At 37.3% G+C, this 20,530-nt stretch overlaps 1 protein-coding gene across 4 annotated transcripts in view; it reads right to left on the bottom strand.

Annotated features, from left to right (window-relative positions):
* Nucleotides 1-20,530, bottom strand: part of LOC122809608 (anoctamin-10-like) — a 946,079-nt gene that overhangs the window by 258,954 nt on the left and 666,595 nt on the right. The gene's annotated exons all lie outside the window — the stretch shown is intronic.

Genomic DNA, 20,530 nt, shown 5'->3' with positions numbered 1-20,530 from the left:
CTGTTCTTACTTCTTCTAGGGTGGACTCATCGTCTTCTCTCGTTGTAGGCTGTTTCTGGGGCAGTACAGCTTCTGTGGGGTTTTCTTCATTTGAAGTTGCTGGAAATACTCCTTCCATCTGCCTTTGATGTCCTGTGGACTGGTGAGCAGGTTATTGCTGGAATCCCTTATTAAGGGTGTTTGACTATCTTCTTTATCTTTCTGTCTTTGCCTAGCAACCTGATATAGTTTCTTTGTGCCACTTACTAAGTCACTTTCCAGAAGTTGGTAGAGGGCCTCCAATGCCCTATTCTTTGCTATTGCAACTTCTTTCTTAGCTTCTTTGTTAGCCAACCAGTAGTTCTTCCTAACCTGGTCAGTCGTTTCTATCTCCCACTTCTTCCTGCACTCCTTCTTTCTTTTGATGACTTCCTGGACTTCTGCATTCCACCACCAGCTTTCCTTATTTACCTTATTTCCATACCTGGCTCAGCCACATATTTTTCTGTAGTCCTAACACATGCTGTTTTTAGGCGCTGCCATTCTTGTTCAACTCCACCTATTTCCTCCTCTTCTTGGGGTGCTAGTGCCCTGAGTAATTCCTTGAACTGTTGTACTTTCTCTCCAGTCAAATTCCAGGTCTTCAGTCTGGTCTCTGTTGACCTTAGAGCCTTCTCTAACCACTCCTTGCAGCTGATTATGGCAATTAGTGGTTTATGCTGTGGGCTGACTGTTTCACTGGGGATGACTTTGCAGTCATGGATTCTACCCCAATACCTTTTCCTTACTAGGAGGAAATCCACCTGAGTTGCATGTTGGCTACTGTTGTATGTAATCTTGTGACTGTCTCTCTTTCTGAACCATGTGTTGGCTACTATCAAGCCATTTGCCAGACAGAAGTCTAGAATGGCTTCTCCTTCTTTATTCCTGTTGCTCACCCATGTGGACCCAGGCAGTCCTCATATCCTGTTCTGTCTGTCCCGATATGTGCATTCAAGTCACCCATTAACAACACCAATTTCATGTTGTCCTGCTTTATCTAATAGGTTCTGCAACTGCTGCCTGAATGCACTCTTTTCCTCACTATCACAACCCATGTGCATGGGAGGAAAGACCTTAACTATTATACCATGGAATTATGCTTGTCTAAGTTTAAATGTGGTGCATGGCATGAATATGTAATCACCACTGCTGATTACCACTCAAACATGTAAACTCCATGTAGGCTTATGGGAAGCCTACACATAGTTTAATAAATCACACAGGTAGTTTCCTTTTGTGTTTGTAGAAACCCTAAGTTTATACTCTGTTTTATATTTTCTAATAGTGCTGTTAAGTTCCTTGTTGACACATTTCAGTGGGGTTTTGAGGTAGGGGATGGGGTCCTTGTTACAATTTTTATACAATTTATTAATATGAGATTCTCAGAGAGGAATCTTCCTGAATTTATCATTATATTTAGAGTGAGTGGGTACTGACTTTTCTATGCAGCTGTTTAGGTGCTGGTAAAAATCAAAAGTGAACACAATGGCTCTTTCAGTTGGGTCCTTCATGGGGGATTGTTAGGGAATTTTGTGCATGTCTTCTACAAGTTGAAGTAGGTTTACCCTGGTAATGTCCCTAAAGATGGTCTTAGTGTTGGGGTGGAACCAAAGGGCATACCACAAAAGATGACCAATTTGTGATCAGATTTAATCAGGGATGAGAAGATGCAGGGTGGAGCAAAGATGGGGACTAGGTTAGTTAAGGATACTGGAACAGCTAGTGGATAGTTTTATGTATCTATTTATTGACATTTGATTAAAATGAATAAAGAAAGGGTACCTCCTAATGCTAAAGTACAGCTATCAGTAACAAGTAAAAACAGTATTCAAAATGAAATGCTGTACAACAATGGCCAATTAAGTAAAGTTCTCTTGGAGAATAGGTAGTGTGGTTAAATGATATAAAACTTAAAAGTGCAACATATATAGCAAAAAACTTGCATACATTTCCAGTACTTAAATTAAATGCACTTACAAGATATTCACGCTGTGAATGCAGTTATACCATAGTGAAATGATGGCTCCAAAGTATCCAGTCTTATGATGGCTTCAAAGCATCCAATCTTTTTGGTCTGATATACAAGTATCCACACTGAAGATGTAGTAGCTGCTATGTGACTGTGATGAACTGTGATAACAGCTTAACCAGTCTAACAGATCAAATAAAAGCTTCTAGCTTTAATGGCAGTTAAAATCCTTTTATTGTAGGAAAAGTTAAAATCTTCATGTCAAGTTAAAATCTTGATGTAGAATAAAACAGTCCCTATGTATTCCAAACAATGAGCACTTTCGGTATCTTCTTCAGATCGTCAAATCGTCGTTGATTAAAAGGAAGGTCTGACTGGGTAGAAGCCCATTTTCAGAGGAAGCCCAGGGACAAATACTCCAAATTATTACAAAACATTTTAAGAACAATACTTTTAAAATCTTCAAAAATAAAACAAAAACATCTGCAGTTTAAATAATTATAACAAATTAGATTTAATATAAAACCATTGGTTAAGAACTGATGCAAGTTATATGACAATCATTTAATATTTAGAGAAAATTTAGACAGTTTGTAGAGAAATTAAAGGTAGTTAGTCTTATACAAGCAGGAATTACAATATGAAGTGAGGGGAAAAACAGAGTTATGGTATATTTAGAGCGACATTCAGGAAAGAGAATTTGGCAGAAGTAAGGAAGTAAGTGAAGAAGGGAAAGCAATGAGGTATTGGGAATGAAAAAGTACTTGTTCACATTTAGGGATATAGTTTATCCTGATTCTGAACAAGAACAGAACCATATTTTAGCTATGAAGTCATTCAGAGTGGTTTTGAAAGAAGGAAGGAAGGATATTGACCTGATGGATATAGGTAAGGAGTTCCAGGCCTTAGCAAGCTTGTATTATAGACAATGCCCAAAAGATTTGCAAGGTTTGTTAGTTTTGTTTTGCAATTGCTCCTGTGTATTAACAGTCTAGAAACTGCTAAGTCTATCCATTTTAGAGGTAGAAGTGTGCCAATCAGTACGAGAGTAACTGGAGTCCCCTACCAAGCAGGTTTGATCTTTAGCCCCCACAGTTGTTTTAAAGTAATTTCCACATTCTCTGGAAGACATTGATGGGTAAATGTAGCTAGTAATAAAGTAATAGTTGTATTTGTTAAGGGTGATTTGGGTCTCCAACTTAGGTTCATGGATAATTAGACATGAGCTGATGGTGTTTCTGACAAATACAGATACTCATCCATAGAACCTGTAAGGGCTAAAACTGTGGTATTTGCTAAACACTGATGCAGAGGGACTGTTGTCATTGCACTGAAACCACTTCTCAGTAACTACACAGATAAGCATGTATATGAATGGCAGGAGAGCCTCAAGTTCTTCTGTTTTTCCAGTTATAGTTCCAACATTGAGTAATCTAAGCAAGATGCTGCCCAAATTTGAGTTTGAGTTTTCTAAACAGAAATGTCCAGTAGGGGGATTATAGCTAAACAAGGCACTGTGGGGACATTAAATGATTTTCCCAGTAGGCAGATACCCTTGCATGAGAAGAGTAACCCATACCTGTAGAAACAGATGAAATATACTGGATCTTCTTAGAATAATATCAATCACTTAAACAAATGTTATAGTCAATTATCTTGTCTTTGTATCTAGGCAACATTCTTGCTGAAGGCAAGGTACTGATCAAGACCAGTGTTATTCATGCATCTAACAAATTCTTAGTAAGTTCTATCACATCTCTCTGCAAGTCTCTGTAAGTGAGTCATCCCTGCTTCTAATGTTCCGTTATGTCTCTCTTCATATCCCTCTGGGTCAGTCATCCCAGTTTCTAACACATGTACATTAAGTTCCATCAAGTCTCTCTGCATTTCCCTGTAGGTGAATTATCCTTTCTTCTAACATTTGCTTATTAAGTTTCATCATGTCTCTCTGCATGTCCCTGTGGATCCCTGCATCTAACACATATTTAATAAGCTTCATTACATCTCTCAGCATGTCCCTGTAGGTGACTCATCCCTGCTTCTAATATATGTATTATAAATTCCATCACTTTTATCTGCATTTCCCTCTGGGTTAGTCATCAATTCTTCTAATACCTGCATTGTAATTTCCATCATTTCTGTCTGCATGTCCCTCTGGCAAAAATCAAACAAACAAGAATCAACTAATAACCACACCAGATATGTGGAAAACACAGCAAAAGACCAGATAAAATTCCAAAGATTTATTACAAACAGTTAAGCACATTCATCCCCAAGTGGAACTTCTTCAGAACTCAAGTTCTGTAATAAATCTGTGGAATTTTATCTGGTCTTTTGTTGTTTTTTCCATATATCTGATACATGTCCCTCTAGATCAATCCTCCCTTCTTCTAATACATGTATAAAAGTGCTAACATATATGTCTACATGTCCCTGTGGATAAGTCATCCTGGCTTTTACCACATGCATAATATGTTCTATGCTTGTAATACATGGTTACATAGGTGCATTACGTCTCTCTGTATATCCCTGTGGGTGAGTCATCCCTGCTTCCAACACATGCATTGTAAGTTCCATCCTGTCTCCCTGCATGTTCTATTGGTGAGTCATCCTTGCTTCTAAGACATGTTTAATAAGTTCCATGATGTCTATCTACATGTTCCTGTGAGAGAGTCATCCCTGCTTCTAACACATGCTTAATAAGTTCTGTTATGCCTCTCTACATGTTCCTGTGAGACAGTCATCCCTGATTCTATCACATGCTTAATCAGTTTCACTACATATCTCTACATGTCCCTGTGGATGAGTCCATCATGTCTCTCTGCATCTCCTTGTGAGTGAGTCATCCTTGCTTTTTGCACATCCTTACACAGGCGCATCACATCTCTCAGTATGTCCCTGTGAGTGAGCCATCCTTGCTTCTAACATATGCATTATGAGTTCGACTCTCAGACTTCTTTGCAGTGCATGGAGCATTATGTGCTCCATGTACTACAAGTTACAGTAAAAACAAAAAAAAAATGTTGTGTTTTACCAGCTTTCGAAATCATGAAACACTTAGCTAGTGCTTTCAGAAAGTAGTGTAATACTGTCCTTTATGTTTACACACACCTTTCATGCCTCTCAACTGTCCAGATTTTTGCCTTATATATTGAGTGTGTTCCTCATGAAGTCCATGGTTTTCTGACAAATTACTGAGCACTGAAGACACTAACTAATGACATATATTTAGGTTTCAGACTTCGTATCCTTCAGTAAATCAGGTAAAAACACATCTTGTTATTCTAATAACTTTCTAGGTTTAGAACAGGAAGTCAGGGACATGTTGTAAACGGACAGCAGACAGAAACAAATCTATTATACTGTCACTGTAATTTTATTGCCTAATGAGGGGCCAACTTTTGGAAAAACTTTAGCAGGGGGTGCTTAGCATTTATTAAGGTCAGGTCTCATGCGCTAAACTGGTTAGTCTTTTTCCAAACATCTGAGCATAATCATCACTTTCCATGCACTACAAGTTTCATCACATGTCTCTCATGTCCCTGTGGGTGAATCATCAGTGCTTTGTACATATGCATAATGAGTTCCATCATGTCTTCCTGCATGTAAAAAATACGCCAAAAAGTGACTAAGACAAAAAGAGCAGCCCAAGTGAAAGATGAAACACACAGTGATAGCGTAACCAAACGTTTAATACCCGCTTTCGTAAAAACTTCATCAGAATACAGAATAACCACAATCCAATGCATTTAAGTAGCAAGATAATTAACAAACAATTACTCAATTAAAATAAAACAATCCATAATTAAAATTTAAAAAAACTCTCTTTATAAAAGTCCAAATGAATCCAAGCCCTTATTCACTTGCAATTTCCTATGTTTAAGAAAACATTTGATGTTAATATAATCATTTAAACCAGGAAACTTGTCTGATTTAAGTTTGATTTGCCATGTAGTTTCACGCTGCTCTAAAAAATTCTTAAAATCTCCAGCCCGGAGATCGGGGTGAACAACTTCTAATATGGAAAACAAAAATTTCTTATATCTGTTGCAGGTTTTTGTGTGTTTATACAGGGCATTATTCTCATCTTTCATTTTGATGCTATAAAGGTGCTCTCTAATTCTAGTGTTTAGACAACGGGTGGTCATGCCAACATAGTATGCAGGACAACCTGAACATAAACTGATGTAAACCACCCCCTTGGTTTTACAATCAGCATAACAAGGTACCTTAAAGGTGTTGTCAAAAGTGTCGATTTTGATATAAGGACCTTCTGAAATAAATCGACACATATTGCAACAATGGCAGGCATGCATGCCTACCTTATTAGTCTCTGATTCTAACACATACATAAGTTCCAATCATGTCTTTTTGCTTGTCCCTGTGGATGAGTCATTCCTGCTCCTAACAGATACTTAATTAGTTTGATGATGTCTATCTACATGTCACTGTGGTTGAGTCATCCCTGCTTCTAACACATTCATAATAACTTCCATTATATCCCTCTTCATGTCCCTAAGGAAAAAGCATCCTTGTTTCTAACATAAGCATAGTAAGAAACATCATCATCATCTGCAGGTCCCTGTGGATGGGTCATCCTGCTACTAACACATGCATAATATCATCTCTCATGCCTCTCTGCATATTCTTGTGGGCAAGTCATCCTTGCTTCTAACATATCTGTAGTAAGTCCCATCATGTCTCTCTGCATGTACCTGTGGGTGAGTCATACCTGCTTACAACACATGTTTAATAAGCCATCACATCTCTCTATATGTCCCTGTGGGTGAATCATTCCTGGTTTTGACACATACATAATACGTTCCATCATGTCTCTCTCTCTCTCTCTCTCTCTCTCTCTCTCTCTTTATGTGCTTGTGGGTGAGCCACTCAAGAGTCACCATACATACAAAATAAGTTTCTTCCTGTCTCTCTGCATGTTCTGTTGGTGAGTCATCCCTACTTCTAAAACATGCTTAATAAGTTCCATCATGTCTCTCTGCATGTCCCTGTGCATGAAGTTCTTCAGGTAATTCACTTCCACATATGCCATTGTCATATTTGCCTGAATTAAAGGACCTAACTCCTTGTGACACCATGGATCCTGACACCATACATGCAGGTTAAAGTCACCCTGATCTTATCCAGATTGGCAAATGAGGAGTCTGTATGCCTAACTATATTGTCAACTGTTATTAAACCTTTTCCAATGAGAAAGCAGAGTTAGTGTGTATTATGGGCTTAGACCTGATTTCCTGGTGACTCTTGAGTGATCTTCATAGATTGCAGTATTGTGAGTGCAGTAAGAGTATGTGTTACAATGTGTCCTGAGGTTGGGATTGTTTATGGGTACACAGCTCAGGTATTGTGCAACCTTAATACCACTGACTAGGCCTACAAAGACTGCAATGAGAAAAAAATGTAGGTATCTCAGATGTTTTAAAACACTAATGTCATAGATTAGGTCTACTGGGATTGTAATGGTAGTAAAATGTAGACATCTCAGGTGTACTTGTAGACTAGACCTGCAGGTGCTGTAAGGAGATCAAAAAGTTCACAGCTCATGTTTTGTGGAAAACAGATATAATCTTATAGTGACTATAAGAAGAGGACAGGGTATGCAGTTCGGGTGCTGTCAGAAATTAATGTCAGTGATTAGACCTACAAGAAGTGTAACTAGTGAAAATGGTACAATTCCAGGTGTTAAGGAACACAATTTTCAGACAGTAGGCCTGCACAACTGTAAGTAGAGTAGAGGCTACATATTCCAGCAGTTATATAACACTAATATCCTAGGTTGGGCATAGAACAATTGCAAGAAAGATCAAAAATTGACAAATTTATGTGTTAGGGAACACTAATATCCTAGACTGGGCCTAGAACTAATGTAAGGAGAGTCAAAAGTTGATAGTTTAGTTGTTAGGGAACACTAATATCCTAGGCTGAGCCTAGAACAATTGCAAGGATAATCAAAGATTGACAGTTTATGTGTTAGGGAACACTAATATCCTAGAATGGACCTAGAACAGTTGCAAGAAAAGTCAAAGATTGACTGTTTAGGTGTTAGGGAACAGTAATATCCTAGGCTGGGCCTAGAACATTTGCAAGGAGAGTCAAAGGTTGCCAGTTCAGGTGTAAGTGAGCACTGATATCTCAGGGTGGTCCTAGGACAATTGCAAGGAGAGAAAAAGGTTGACAGTTTAGGTGTTAGTGAACACTAATATAGACAGTTCAGGTGTTGAAAATTGATGCCATCCTACAAGGACTGTAAAGGAAACTCAGATATTGTGAAATTAATGTCAGATTACAGGAAATGTCAGAGAGTAAACGGCACACAATTCAGGAATTGAGGGTCACTAATAACATTGATTAGGCCAAGATGGAGTTTATACAAAGTGTAAGAAGTGTCATGGAATATTAATGCTATGGGCTAGGCCTTTGTGGAATGTAAGGAAAGTAAAAGGTGCTGTGGAATATTAAATATGAGCCTACAGGGACTTTAAAAGTTATGCAGAATGCTAATGTCACAATTAAGAGTTTTTACACCGGTATCTGGGCAGAGTCGTAGTAGTAGATAACAAATATTGTGCAGTATCTTTATTATCCGGTCACAGAGAGAGATTGAGGCTGTTCTGGAGGGCTCCTCTTGCTACATCACCTGATGACACAATGATAAGTGCTACATGGTCATGTTAAACAGTGAATTGATCAGATGTTATGCCTCTGGAAAGTTTGCCTATAGGTGTGCTACTATTAAAACACAGAATTGTAAAAATGGGATTGGCAATCAGGCAGTACAGTAGCATATAATTTACATATGTATGTAAGACTTCAGGACAGTGCATATTACATGGGTTCTTTACAGGTGAACAGCATTATTTTAATGTCATTTCAGTGAATGTATATATGTTAGTCTTCTTTTAATTTGCTAAAATAAATAAGTCACAAGTCTGTAATAGTACGCAAATGACTCATGGGGCTGCATATGTAACACAATAATTCTTATTTTGCTCCAGTTTTGTATCTAACATATGAATAAGGAAACAATATTTAAATTATAATGCAAAATGTAATATAATGTTTGTCTGCCTTCATATGTGCACATGGGAGAAAACCTTATTACTGCAATGCCAGACAACCAAGTAGAATCCTGCAGTGAGTTCATTAGCTCATACATGCAATAGCTAGATTAACAGTTTACAGGATCATTGAAGTTGTTGTTGTGTCTTTCGGCTTTTACGTTACATACAGTTATATTTCTATACTCTTTTAGTCTTTCAGAATTATTAACAATGCAAGACAAAGTACCATATCTGACATCTAACGCTTTGATGAAATCAACCAAATATACATTTTTCCTCTTTCATGTTGTCTAATATGCAAATAATATGCACTCTTAATTCAAAAGCCACACTGTAGTTATGTCAACATGCTATCTCTGAACCAGCTTTGAAATGCTGTTCATCTATTGATGCATTTACAGTGAGGAACTTGGGATGGGCAGGGCCTTGCGATCTGTTTACTTATGCATATTTAGATGCATATACAATGGCTGTTTGTATGATTATTCCTATTTATTAAATATGTGATTTCAGAATATATTTTAGGTAGGCAAAAAGGTGACAAGATGTTTGTTTTACTATATAGAGATGTTAATTTTCTTTGTTTGTGCATGCGCATGTGTGTGTGTGTATGTACACAAATGCAATGTACAGGGTTTGATTCTCATTGCTCAGGTAAATTGGATAGACTTAAAATGGCCCACAACAGCAGCTAGCATAGTACTTACCTATGAATCTAAGATAGTTCTGCATTTAAAGTACAGTTAATTTAATGAGCAAAATCCAAAATAAAATTACTTGTAAATTAAAATCAAGCACATTTCAACTTTAATGTGCATTTGATTAATTGTAATCTTTCTAATATATCTTTACCATCTCAAAGAGCTTACTCCTCTCTGTACTCTTTTTTTTTCTAGACCTAACACCACTCTTAAGTATTCAACTGCGGTACCACCTTTATCATTCTTATAAGAAAAGCACAGTCCGGGTCTGAACTGTCTGCAAACAGCTAAAGTTAACTTTGAGTATGTGTCTACCTGTTTGAGCCAATATTCATTTTCCCTGGAGAGCACTCTGCTTTGGCTTGTAAGCAGCACCCCACACACACACACACACACACACACACACACATATACACTCATCTTCCACTTTCTCTCTTATTTACTTCTATTAGCAAATAGTATCCATAACTGATCAATACTGTGTGTTTGTTAATTTAAACTTGAGATCACAGTAGCCTACTGATACAAGGTTATCCTGTTTTTCCACCTGAGAAATGGTTAAGAAATGACTTACAATTTCAGAGCAGTCCTTGGTTAATTGCGATTGTTTCTTAAACACAAACTTGTCTTTGCTTTGGCTCATTAACAGAAGCACAAAGAACTGCCTGCTCACATCCTTGTTCTCCCCTCCCCCTTCCCTGTTTATTACCTTAAGACAATCCCAAAGTTAATAAATATTACCTGTGGCAGGCACCATTTTACAACTACAACCACCCTTGTCACTAACATATGTTCATTTATCAGTTAACTCTGTTACCTGATTGTTTCCAGCCCCCTTGTAAGAGCAACTAACAGGGTCTCTACCCACTTTGCTCCCCAACCTGCCCCCTATTTCCTCCCGCCCCCAGTGGTCCTACTTTTATTACACTCACAAACCCCTCCCATCTTTCCAGTAGCCAACCACAGCACTAACCCAACACTGCCTCCTCCATCTTCCCACTACTATCACACCTCCTCAACTAACATGTACAAGCATACCTTACCTATGCTCACTGCATGCACTCTTCTTGCATATCTTAAATCCTACCAAAGCTCCATCATTCCCCAACTCAACTACTACCACTGTACTACTACTCACACCACGACTCATGTCTCACCCTCACTCAGCTCCCCTCCCACCAACTCAAGAAACATCCCTATGCACCCCCCACATATTCTACCAACTATATTATTCAAACATAAAGCATCCCTACAACTTAACACAGTAACCCTCCCACCATACCTATTACCCAAAGAGCACAATCATAAAGTTTCCCTTATAAACAAACACATTCAAAAACTGAGAAAACTAACAACCTCATGCATATCTAAACTAACCCTAAGTGGAGATATCCACTCCAACCCTGGCCCTACCATCTCCAACCCCAGTCCTCATAATCAGACTAGAAACCACAACTTCTCCCATATTACAGCCAATAGAAAGCCAAGTGACTTCCTTCTACTAAGCCTAAATATTAGAAGTATATCCAACAAAGTCCATGAACTCCATGCCACCATAGACTTGTACTCCCCAGATATAGTCATCCTGACAGAAACCTGGCTAAAACCTCACATTGCCAGTGAGCAAATACTCCCTACAGGTTATGGCATACTAAGAGTAGACCGGTTAAACAAGAAAGGAGGCGAGGTGGTTTAGCTATAATATTTAAACAGCATCTAAACATCCAGATCTTAAAATCATCAGCTCCACAAATAAGCAATGAAGAAATAACATATACCAACCTCAAAATAAACCAAAACAAAACCATCAACATAATTGGATGCTACTTCCCACCTGGCCAAAACATCCCTCCACTAGAAAACCTCCTCAGCTGGTCTACCCACCATCTCCCCCAAGAAACTATAATTTTAGGTGATTTCAATATTGACTGGCAATCCTGTTCTGGCAACCATCCAACCCATCATGTAAACCTTCATGGCTTCAACCAACTAGTCCAGTTGCCAACCAGGATAAATAAAAACTCCAGCAAGCACAGTACCCTGGACTGGATACTAGTCAGTAAGATCCCCCAGTCATATATATAAGGCTGCTTATCAGATAGCCTCAGTGATCACTCCCCAACATTCCTACTCAAAAAATACCTATACCAAGCTAAACCTGTCATCTACCGTCAGATACGTAAAAAACTAAACTTTAACCCACACACATTCATCTCATCCCTCAAAGAATGTAACTGGCATCCTCTAAAGTACCTCGGACTGGATGACGCAGTTGAATTTGTTAATACTACATTCCTGAGCATCCTTAATTACCATGCCCCCATAAGACTTTCCAGAATCAAAGCACAACTCTCTCCATGGCTACAGAAAACCACTAAGTCAGAAATGAAAATCAGGGATAAAGCCTGGGAGCACTGCTGCAAAACCAAAACCCCCTCAACTAGACAGAAATTCCTAGAACTACGCAATAGAGTTAAAAAGCTAATAAAACAAGACAAATTCCAATACTACCAGTCTGCCCTAGTATCCTCCCAACACAGCCCCAAACAATTCTGGTCCTCCATAAACTCCATCCTCCACCCAGGTAAAGTCAGCACCCCTCCTCCTAACATCCCTCACTCCTCAGAAAATATTGCTATCTCATTCAACACACACTTCACACAAACCATACTATCACTAGCTAAACAACACAACCCCCCCTCCCCTCCAACCCACACCTTCAACTAGTAATCTCCCCACTGCCTTCTCTTTTTCTTCTGTACCTACCTCCAACATAAAAAAACTCTTAACTAAACTTAAGCCCACCAGATTAGCAGCAGACAACCTCCCAAGTGAATACCTACAAATCACAGCTGATGCTCCGGCCTACCCAGTATCCGTCTTGAATAACCAATCTCTGTCAGAAAGTTACATTCCCACACTGTGGAAAGTATCACATATAATTCCCCTCCGCAAAGGCGGACCCTCCACAGAACTAACCAGTTACCACCCCATAGCTATTCTCTCTCCACTCTCCAAAATACTAAAGAGATGCATACACTCTCAGGTCTCAGACTACCTCCTTACTAACAACCTCCTTTCCAATACTCAGCATGGTTTCTGACCAAACCATAGAACCACCACTGCCTTACTTTCCTTTACTAACACTATCCTTCAGCATAAAAACAATGGCTATCTCTCCTCTGCTACTTTCCTAGACCTGGCTAAAGCATTTGACATGGTCCCACACAAACAACTTATGTCTGTCCTCAATAACCTATCCTTCTCACAATCAGTAACCAACTGGTTTCAGAGTTACTTGTCTGACCGCCAACAATCCTTTGTATGGCAGAATGACATATCTCCCCAACTACCTGTCTCCATAGGGGTTCCCCAAGGATCCATCCTTGGACCCCAAATCTTCTCGGTTTTCACCAATAATCTAGCCTCTGACACCAAACATGGCACACTCATACAATACACAGATGACTCAACCATCATCTGCTCAGCTCAGTCCCTACCCAAACTGCAAAAAGTCACACAGGAAGCCTTTTCCTCTGTTGAAACTTGGTTATCCGATGCCCAATTAATACTCAACCCAAACAAAACTAAACTACTCATCTTCCAATCCACCAAACATACTCAAAACACCTCTCACTTTAACATCACAGCAAAAGACAACACCACTATATACCCAACTGAACACACCAAATTGCTAGGAGTGGAAATAGACAATAAACTAAAATTTGACATTCACATATCCATGACCATAAAAAAAGTCCACAAAAAAACTAGGAGCGCTATACAGAGATAAGCAACTTCTCACCAAAGCAGCAAAGATTTCAGTAGCAAATTCTCACCTTATCTCCACCCTACTTTATGCCTCTCCAATATATACCAACCTAAGGCAATGCGATCTAAACAAGCTAGAGACCTGCTACAACAAAATTGCCAAATTCGCCAAAGGGGCATCCTACCGTACTCACCACTGTCTCTCACTTGCTGAACTAGGCTGGCTTGAACTCCCTCACCTCCTTCAATGGTATCAACTCTCACTCGCCCACAAACTAGTAAACCATCCACTAAATGTCCCATCCCTCCAGAATGTACTCCAACCCTATCGCACCACCAGACCACTAAGATCCAGCAACAAAAATCACTTGCAGATCACTAAAGCCAATAACTCTGCTGGTAAAGCACTATTCTCTTGCACCATAGCCAAATTATGGAACTCCCTCCCGCCCACAATTACTTCCATACCATCATGCATCCACTTCAAAACTTTACTAAAAGCGCACCTAAATCATGCTGGCTATGCCCTTGAAACTCCCACTCTAATATCAACCACCCCATCCAAACACTACCTTTCTTTCCACTCCACTAACTACCTTGATTATAGCAAGCTCAGATGCTCATAAGCCAGTACTTATTATACAGCACAAACTTCTTTTTGTAACATTTGTTAATGTCTGTTATGTACTTCACAGATAAAGATTCTAGTTGTCTACTGATGTGCTATGTTCTTCATCTGTAAAAATGTTGTAAGTAATTGCTATGTAAATTGTTAATCGCTATGTAATCCAATGTAACTACTGTCTGTTTATTTTAACTATGGAGCTTTTCTCCCCAGGCTTCCACTGAAAATGGACCTATGTCCAGTCGGACACTCCCAGTCAACAAATATAAATAAATAAAAATAAATAAATAATATAGCCCATTTAAAGTCTCTCAGAAGAGCATAACTGTCTCTTTTAGTCCACAGCCCTGGTGCTGCAGCTTGTCGAGCTGCCTTGCCATTCTCAGGCACATTCATAGGCAGGTCTTTGGTTTTCCTTGAGCATCCACTGCTAGGCTTTTGTTTTTTTCTTGAGTAAATCCACGTGCAGGTCCCATGTACTCCACAGCTTCTGTACAGCTTCCCCCAAGAGTCTCTGTTCTTCATTACATGATTGTTCTGCACAAAAGCTGTTGCCATTGTAGTCTTCCAATCCTTTTAACAACATTTTTCAGGTACATCACAATTTCTTGATTCATTTGCATGAAACATTACCATATTTTCTTTAATATACATTACATGCTGCTATAAAGTTCTTACATGGATACAAATACTGAAAGTTCAAAAAACTGAAAATCAAAATATCTAAAATTCAAAATATTGAAAATATTTTAATAAAGGGGGCAAGCTCCCCTGCACCTCTCATGTGGGGGGCTATGCCCTCACACTCCCTGCTAATTATATATACCAATTCCAAGATCACAGAAGAATGGAGAAAGGGCAAATTCCATTTTCGATATTTTCAGTTTCACATATTTTGATTTTCAGTCTTTTGATCTTCTGAAGGGGATCCATACACACACACACACACACACACACACACACACACACACACACACACACACACACACACACACGTGTGTGTGTGTGTGTGTGTATGGATTACATTTGAGCTCTCTTTCAAAAATACCTGAAAAAGATCCAATACAGCTGATTAAACGTACCAGCATTTTTACTGTTCATGTTCATGGTATAGTACAGATTGGGAAATTTACCAGTTCACCAATGTAGTGTGATCACATAGTTCATATATATAATTAGCAGGGGATGGTTGGGGTCTTCTTTTTTTTGTTTTATTTTCAACAAGCTGGTGATTGAGAAGTTGTGTTGGATCATCTGCCTTTTGCTACATTGCGTTTTCAATCAAAGTATTGATTTATATAAATATATATATATATATATATATATATATATATATATATATATATAACTGTGGTGGTGCTGTGGTAGCATTGTTGCCTCACAGTAAGACAATGTCCTGTTCGATTCTCAGCTAGAGCGTCTTCTGTGTGTAGACATACATGAATGGGCATATCTTCATTGAAGGTTGTGTGTCAGGGCTGGCAACTCGGCACGTAAAAATATACTGCCAATCATTAGCGGACCAGAGTTCCGCTGTGGCAACCCCTAACCAGGAAAAGCCAAAAGACACAACAGCAACAATATATATATACATATATATATATATATATATATATATATATATATATATATATATACATATATCTTTACAAAAACTGAAGAACCAACAAGAGAGATAGAAGTACAAAAAACTATTAAGTAAAAAAAACGTCCTGAGCATCTAGTGAAGGACAAAGACACGGAGCGTAACTTCGGTATTTAGCGCTTTTGATCTTTATTGGTGTACAGATCTTCTTCTCTCTCTCTCTATATATATATATATATATATATATATATATATATATATATATAAATATAAATATATATATATATATTTATATATAAATATATATATTTATATAAATACAGATATATATATAGATATAAATATATATGGGTATGTGTGTGTGTTTATGTATATATGCAACTCCGGTGGCTAGATGAAGAAGTGATCAAACAAACAGCAAGAGGATGGGAGTCCCCCCCCCCCAGTATTGTTTAATTTTAAAATTTGTATACTTAATAAAAAGTTGCTTAATTAAAAATGGCTAATCAGGGTGCAGATGGGCTAACCTTTGCAAAAAGCATTTGTTTGGGAGGTTTTTACTCTGTTTGATTAGTCCATTTTTTTAATAAGACTTCATGGAATTACCAAAAGCCCACATACAAATAAATATATATATGGTTTACTGCTCTTTGGTCAAAAGTCTATTTTTTTTTCAAATGGGAAAAAAGCTTGTATGTATGATCAAAAATCAGCTGATTGCACAATATCAACTTTTTCATCTAAGTGAAATCGCAATACATTACAACCATTCACTTCTTTTTCTCCTACTAGTACCCAACCTTTCCTCCATCCTAACTCACTCACCCTTCTTCACTTCAAAAGCCCTCCCTGCTTTCAACCCCAACAGTTTTTTGGACTGATTCTAATCTCCTCAGCAGAAGAATGTCAAAAAAACCCACTTCTGCCCTTTAATCTCTTCTCACTACTACTATTTAACTTCCTTATTATTCTGTTTTCTCTATACTGTAAATATTTTTTCCTGATTAACTACTACTATATACGTAGCTAACATTTTATATAATCTGTAAGCAGTTTTATGTATTGTGGACTCTCTTTACATTGTTATGTATCATACTTGTGCACTTGCATATGTTTGTAACTTTGGAGCTTTTCTCCCTGGGTCTCCACTGAAAAAGGGTTTCGTCCCAGATGGACCAACCTGGTCAACAAATCTCAAATAAATAAATAAAATAAAAGAATAAACATTGGGGATCAGGGAATTTGCTCTTTCCCTACTGTGGTGGAATCTAAGGGTTGACATATATAATTAGAAGGGGGGGTTGTGTGTGATGTTATAGCAATTTGTGCTTGATCAGTTGATGTTTGATTACATGCTTGGTCATCCAAGAAACCAATACACACACACACACACACACACATATATATATATATATATATATATATATATATATATATATATATATATATATATATATATATACATCTATATAAATAAAAATGTAAATGTTCATTTGTTCAAAATCTTAAATCTCCGAAAGTTCTTCGATTGCTTTAAAATTTTCACACAATGTTGCATTCGAATACGCGCGTGTTTTTATATACCTACTGTTGTATAGATGTCACACGCTGCATTCGAATACGCGCGTGTTTTATATACCTACTATTATATAGATGTAAATGCTTGCCTGAAATACTCTACTTTGTGGTGACACGTAAAGACTTTAAAATTAACTACAAATATGCGTGTCCAGCTGCAAAATGATCGATCAGCTGAGATATTCTCACATCAATTGCTGGAAATTGGGAACAAAAAGGTGCCGGTTGATCTGACCTCAGGACGAATTTCATTGCCTCATAACTTCTGCAATTTAGTGACGTCAAAAGAAGAATTGGTTGAAAAAGTATTTCCCAATATTCAAACCAAATATAAGAATCACGATTGGCTTACTGAACAAGCTATTCTTGCGCCCAAGAACAAAGACGTCTACGAACTTAACAATATTATTCAGTCTAACGTTCAAAGCGAGGCAGTCACATATAAGTCCGTTGACACTGTTGTGGAAGAAGATGAAGTGGTTAATTATCGAACAGAATTTTTGAATTCACTCGATCTGCCAGGGATGCCACCGCATGTACTGCAATTGAAAATCGGCTTGCCAATTATCATGTTTCAAAATATCAAACAGCCAAAGCTTTGCAACAGCACGCGGCTTGCAGTAAAAAAATTAATGAACCAAAAAACAAAATTGCAACAAAACAACTCTCGAAAGCAGGAGTAGGTGCCACAAGTGTATCCTGGATAAGCAAGCTTCCAAGTGAAGCAGCTGAACCAAAATTAGCTTAAAAAAACTGAGGTAACAAACCACGCTGGTGTGTTTAGTAGTAGATAAAATCCAATAGTTTAATGAAAAACAAACCGGAAAGGTAGGAACAAGACAAATAATGTAAAACGCTCAAAAATGCGTTTTTCGTTCAGGACACTGCTTGAACTTCATCAGACTTACAACAACATGGCAAACAAGTTCTACTTAAATACTTTAGTAAATTGGGTTAATTAATAAGCACAGTCCTTAGTAAACACTCAACGAACCAGCCATTAATATATAAATTGAATTAACGAACTGAATTAATATATTAAAAATGAAAAGTACACTGATGTGTAATTAAAAACACAGAACATATATTCTTAACAATAATTAAGGAATAATCTTAGAATTGATTTAAAAACAAATTAAAAAATAGTTGATCAACCAAATAGCGTGGAAATGCAGGACGTTGATAACAAAAACCCTCTAACACTACACTCTCCACTACAGTGTATATAGATCAACCATGTATAATGTAAAAGTAAAAAATGTATATGTATATAGAAAAAGAATAATAATAGAGTAAAACTATGTGTATGATATTTTAATGTAATGTAATAAAGTTGAACTGTTAAAATAAGCAAATTTACAACATCTCTACCTATATATGGTGGAGGCGTTGGTTATGTGTATTCTTAAATTGAACAGTCTACTAAGGTAGAGTTGCTTCCCTTGGCATTATTCTTCATTTAAGGTGTACTTTTTTCAGCCTGATTGTCCTGTTTTGGGCTTATATATTTGGTCACTGTTTTAGTGATTTATATTTTATTGTTAACAGACATATGTTTTGTAATTAACTTATTGTTAACATTAATATACATCTTTCGTACACATTGAAGTAGGGGAGGGGTTCCTTGCAGGAACCAACGCCTCCACCATATATAGGTAGAGATGTTGTAAATTTGCTTATTTTAACAGTTCAACTTTATTACATTACATTAAAATATCATACACATAGTTTTACTCTATTATTATTCTTTTTCTATATACATATACATTTTTTACTTTTACATTATACATGGTTGATCTATATACACTGTAGTGGAGAGTGTAGTGTTAGAGGGTTTTTGTTATCAACGTCCTGCATTTCCACGCTATTTGGTTGATCAACTATTTTTTAATTTGTTTTTAAATCAATTCTAAGATTATTCCTTAATTATTGTTAAGAATATATGTTCTGTGTTTTTAATTACACATCAGTGTATTTTTCATTTTTAATATATTAATTCAGTTCGTTAATTCAATTTATATATTAATGGCTGGTTCGTTGAGTGTTTACTAAGGACTGTGCTTATTAATTAACCCAATTTACTAAAGTATTTAAGTAGAACTTGTTTGCCATGTTGTTGTAAGTCTGATGAAGTTCAAGCAGTGTCCTGAACGAAAAACGCATTTTTGAGCGTTTTACATTATTTGTCTTGTTCCTACCTTTCCGGTTTGTTTTTCATTAAACTATTGGATTTTATCTACTACTAAACACACCAGCGTGGTTTGTTACCTCAGTTTTTTGAAGCTAATTTTGGTTCAGCTGCTTCACTTGGAAGCTCGCTTATCCAGGATACACTTGTGGCACCTACTACTGCTTTCGAAAAAAATTAATGAGCAATGTCGTAGAAGCAACAATCTTGACAGGACCTTTCAAAGGTGAAGATGTCCTCATTCCTCGCATTCCTATGATTCCAACGGATATGCCATTTCAATTTAAGAGATTGCAATTCCCAATTCGATTGGCGTTTGCAATTGCCATCAACAAAGCTCAGGGCCAATCTTTAGAATTGTGCGGTTTAGATCTACACACGGATTGCTTCTCACATGGACAATTATATGTTGCGTGTTCTAGAGTCGGCAAACCAGACAATCTCTGTATCTGCACAGACAATTGAACAACAAAAAATATTGTATACCCACAAGCATTGTGAAATTAAACATATTAGAAACGTGCACTTTCTCTTTTCTTTCTTTTCCATTTAACCAGACTGAGCCACAGCAACGGGTGGCCAGGTATAGCTAGTATATATATATATATATATATCACACACACACACACACACACACACACACACACACACACACACACACACACACACACACACACACACACACACACACACAGAGTAAGTCACAAGCATGCTTTTACTAGAGTACTTTGTAAGTAATCATCGTATACTTTATGCTCATGGATAGTCAAGAATTTTGTTATTTTTATTAATGCAGATATATATAGCTCTGGTTTGTTGCTTGTAACTGATTTTTTTTTCCAAAATCCCTTATTTAGGAGTGAGCTTCACTACAGTGAATATATGTGTACTTCTTTGGAGTGCTGATTATACTATTATGTTTGATTTCCTATGTTTTAATTAATGGTTTATGTGAAGAATTTCACTGTCATTATATTTTTAGCATACCAATATTTTATTATTGCATCTTT

The sequence above is a fragment of the Protopterus annectens genome, chromosome 8.part0, assembly GCF_019279795.1.
Source record: "Protopterus annectens isolate FY-2018-M chromosome 8.part0, PAN1.0, whole genome shotgun sequence".
In the NCBI taxonomy this organism is placed as follows: Eukaryota; Metazoa; Chordata; order Ceratodontiformes; family Protopteridae; genus Protopterus; species Protopterus annectens.
Note: the sequence above shows the minus strand (reverse complement) of the source record. Positions and strands in the feature narration are given on the sequence as shown.